Source organism: Ornithorhynchus anatinus, chromosome 11, assembly GCF_004115215.2.
Source record: "Ornithorhynchus anatinus isolate Pmale09 chromosome 11, mOrnAna1.pri.v4, whole genome shotgun sequence".
NCBI classification, from domain to species: Eukaryota; Metazoa; Chordata; class Mammalia; order Monotremata; family Ornithorhynchidae; genus Ornithorhynchus; species Ornithorhynchus anatinus.
In genome coordinates, this window is record NC_041738.1 from 395,704 (window position 1) to 400,131 (window position 4,428).

Sequence of the window (4,428 nt, forward strand, 5' to 3'; positions counted from 1 at the left end):
GGTGTTGCCCGGGGGCTGCAGTGCCCCGTGAGCCTCTCTCTCTTAACTATGTGACCGGTTTGTGCAACACCCCTGATGTGCTGTGACTTCCCTAACCAGGGGTTTTTAGTCAACTTGGGCAGGTGCTGAGCCCCGCATCTGATGGTGCCAGAAACCGGACCCCTCACTGATTGATTCCAGATGGAGAAGAGGACGGACCCATCTTCACGTTTTTAGCAGTTTAGAAGGTCCTAAATCCCTAATGGGGTAGTCGAGGCCAGGAGTGTGCCACTTGTATACCACAATAAGCCATTGTTGAGCCAGACAATGCCTTCCTGTCCGCCTGGAGAGGGTGGGAGCGATTGGCATCACGGCAGGGGTGGAATCCGGAATACAGGGCGGGAACTGTTTGAAATGACACCGCCCTGCCCAAGTTGGAGCTGCTCAGGAAATGTGTTCTGCCTGGGACTCTCCTGGGTGGGTGGGTGGATATGGATGTGCCCCTCTCTCTCTCTCTCTCTCTCTCTCTCTCTCTCTCTCTCTCTCTCTCTCTCCCCCTCCCCCTCCCTCCCTCCCTCTCTCCCTCTCTCCCTCTCTCCCTCTCTCCCTCTCTCCCTCTCTCCCTCTCCCGCCCCCCCCACCCCACCCCCTGCTCTGTTTCTGTCCAACTGCCAACCAGCAGCCCTGACCCAGACTCCCTGGCTGCCCGTCCTCCAAGGCTGGCTCCTCACGGATCCCCGTTCTCACCGGGAGGGCGAGGAGGCATCACCAAGGAAACGGCTCAGAAACTCCACTCCAGGGTCCTCAGCCATTCTCACACCCTGGGTTGGAGAGCTTCAAGTTTTAGGGGTCCAATTTTGTTTGTTCGCTGCAGGATATGTTGAAATATTTACTGTTAGTAAAATGATGCAGGTCTATATTTATTGTGCTGGGCTCGGTCCCAAATAGAGCCAGTTCAAACCATTTCCATGTTGTTTTCCTTTGGTTTCTTCTACATTTGTTGTGCCCGTCGCAAGTGTCCCTCCCCTCAAGAGGAAGGAAAAGGAAGATGCAGGCAACAGCTACTGCTTGCTCTTCCTGGAGATTTCCCTATCTTTATGTTGCTAAAAGTTGTGTATAGTTGTTCAAGTCTATGAAAGAATAAAAAGTGGATTTAAAGTAAGAGCTGATTTGTCTCCTGGATTGGCCTATTTCTCCACCTTTAATAATGATATAATAATAATTGGGGTATTAAGCACATTCTATAGGCCAAGCACTGAACTAAGCGCTGGGGTGAATACAATATAATCAGATCCCACGTGAGGTTCAGGTATCGAAGCCCCAGTTAGAAGATGAGGGAACTGAGGCGCAAAGAAGTTAAGTGATTTGCCCAAGATCACACAGCAGATGTGTGGCGGAGTCAGGATTAGAACCCAGGGCTTCTGACTCCCAGGCCCATGTTCTTTCCTCTAGGCCATTCCGCTTTTCATTCATATTCAGTAAGGTGTCCCTCTGTGCTCTAACTAGAAATAGGACAGACTGACTGATGTGGAAGATTAGAAATGCCAAATGAAGTCAATGGAAAAAGAAAAGAACTACCATTCTTGGAGGAAATGTAATCTTTAGACATCCGCCTTTCACGGCCATCCGTTCCCCTGACCTGATTTCTAGAAGGTGTGGTTTGCTGCAAGCTTTGCCGTCTAGGTGAGACACCTAGCCCTAAGGAAATGAGAAGTTTACCCCTGACTCGCACGGCCAAGTGTACCACGGCCACGGTAAGAGAGCATTCAGCAGTGAGCCTGAGAGAAAAGATAAAGCAGAAAGAGAGCCGGGCCATTGGTTTGGAATTATAAAAGGAGAAGAATCAGGGTCCCGTCACTCCATCTGTCAATGAAGCCAATGGGATGTATTAAGCCCTGAGTGAGAACCCAGCACCAAACTACATGGTTGAGAAAATGATCATGGTGAGGGAACTTCGCATCTGGAAAGTGGACGAGTCTTGGGCCTGTGACTTCTTCAGGTCCAAGACTTCTCCTTCTTTTCCTGAAGCCACTCACTACTCCTCATTCCCGCCTGTTGTGTCCCTGCCGGAAAGCAAAAAATACAAATGGTTTTTAAAGGAAAGACGGTTATCTGGGTGGCTGTAAACCCATTGGATTAAACCCTTTTTTAGCCCTGAGGTCTGTTTTGGGCAATGTTTGTATGGGAGGTTGTTTTGGGGTTGGCTTGGCAGTTGGCCAACACCAGCCAGGGACCACCTTAGGCAATGTGCAGTGCGCAGTGTGATGTCCAGCTGCTGAAACTTTGAAAATTGCCGGACAATAGTGCAGCTGAGGCTGTCCTGCTCCATCAATTAAGAATCAAGGATGCCATTTTAATCCTAACAAAGTTCCCAGAAGACAAGGAGCAGGCAGTTGGTGTTTGTAGTTACTAGGTATTTTTAATTTATTAAGTTGTTAAATTATTTATTTATTTATTAAAGCACCTACTCTGGGCTGATCTAAACACTGGGGAGAGGTACATGGACGAGAAATGCTTGTCCCCAAGGGCTTAGTGCTCTGCACACAGTAAGCGCTCAGTAAATACGACTGAATAAATGAATGAATGAACAAGCAGATGGAGAAGAAGAAACCAGTCACTTTTGGTTCATTCAGTCAGCTAGTAGCACCTTTCTGGATAAATTCAAATAGAGGCCTGAAAATTAATCAATTGTATTTACAGAGTGCTTACTGTGTGCTGAGCGCTGTATTAAGCACTTGGGAGAATACAAAATAACCTAGTTGGTAAGCACATTCCCTGGCTATGATGTGCTTGCGGTCTAGAGGGGGAGACAGTCATTAATATAAATAAATTACAGATATGTACATAAGTGCCGTGGGGCTGAGGACAGAGTGAATAAAGGGAGCAAATCAGGGTGACCCAGGAAGGAATGGGAGAAGGGGAAACGAGGGCTTAGTCAGGGAAGGCCTCCTGGAGGAGATGTGCCTTCCATAGGGCTTTGAAAGTGGGGAGAGTGATCATCTGTTGGATATGGAGAGGGAGGGCGTTCAGGCCAGAGGCAGGATAGGGCCGAGAGGTCAGTGGCGAGATAGTCGAGAGTGAGGTACAGTAAGTAGGTTGGCATTTGAAGAGGGGAGTGTGTGGGCTGAACGTACGCTGAAAGAATGCAGCCTGATAATACAGTGGCTATGAAGATGAAGAACCCATCTTGCCAAAAATTAGTCTGCCAAACAGTTTTATCAACAAGCTTACAAACATTTATTCCCTGTGTCATGAACCGAACAATCCTCCCGTTTGAGTGCAGAAAAACTGTATTGAAATGAATAATAATAATAATGATGGTATTTGTTAAGTGCTTACTATGTGCTAAGCATTGTTCTAAGCGCTGGGGTAGATACAGGGTAATCAGGTTGTCCCACATGGGGCTCACACTCTTAATCCCCATTTTACAGATGAGGTAATTGAGGCACGGAGAGGTTAAGTGACTTGCCCAAAGTCACAGCTGATGAGTGGCCCATGGCCTCCTGGAACTGATGGGAGTCTTTACTCGCAGTGTTTCATCTCGCCAAGAGGCAGAGTGAGTTTCCTGTCAAATATTTGAAGAGTTCAGAGTCACCTTTAGAATAGGCCTTCCTGGCCTCCTTCTGTTGCACCATTTCCTTGGTTTCTTGGCTTGAAGCAAAGACAGATTTTGTAATTAAAGAACAGGACGTATTCATAATGCGTCAATAGAAGCAGAGTCTGTACTTGGTTGCTTGAGAAGCGCTGTAAAAAAGAGCTGCATTGCTAGTTCCCATCTACTTGGGTATTTCTGACACAGTGGTGGTATGTATTCAGCACTTTCTGTGTGCAAAGCACTGTGCCAAGCACTAAGAAAGAATACACAGGTGAGAATTAGACATGGTCTCTGGGCCTCAAGGGGCTCACGGTCTGAAGATAAAAAAGGGGAGGGGAGATAGGTAACACAGTGTCATTAAGCAAGGAAACCATAAAAACACAAATGATATCAGAGATGAAGACAAAGAATCAAAATAAAACCAAGAACGCAGAGAAGCAGTGTGCCCTCATGGATAGAGAACTGGCCTGGGAGTCAGAAGGACCTGGGTTCTAATCCCAGATCTGCCACTTGTCTGCTCTTCCCCAGTGACCCGGCATGGACCAGCCAACACCCCTGACTCTCTCTCTCCAGTCCTCTATCTAGTCTTTCATTGACTGTGACTCAATCTCAGCCATTCTTAAATCGTCTATCTCGAAACTTTTCCCTCTACTAACAGAGACTGGACTGCACAGGACAGTAAATAAGATTCCAGACCTAAACGAGTGACAGAAACACCCAAGAAAGACTGACAGCAGTCCTGAAAGATGCCAAATCCAAGGGCCGTTGCCAAGAATGAAACATTCCCAGTATGTCCAGAGTTGATGGGGGAGAGGTAGGGAGAGAGCAAAGGATGAAAGAAAAATAATCAGCTG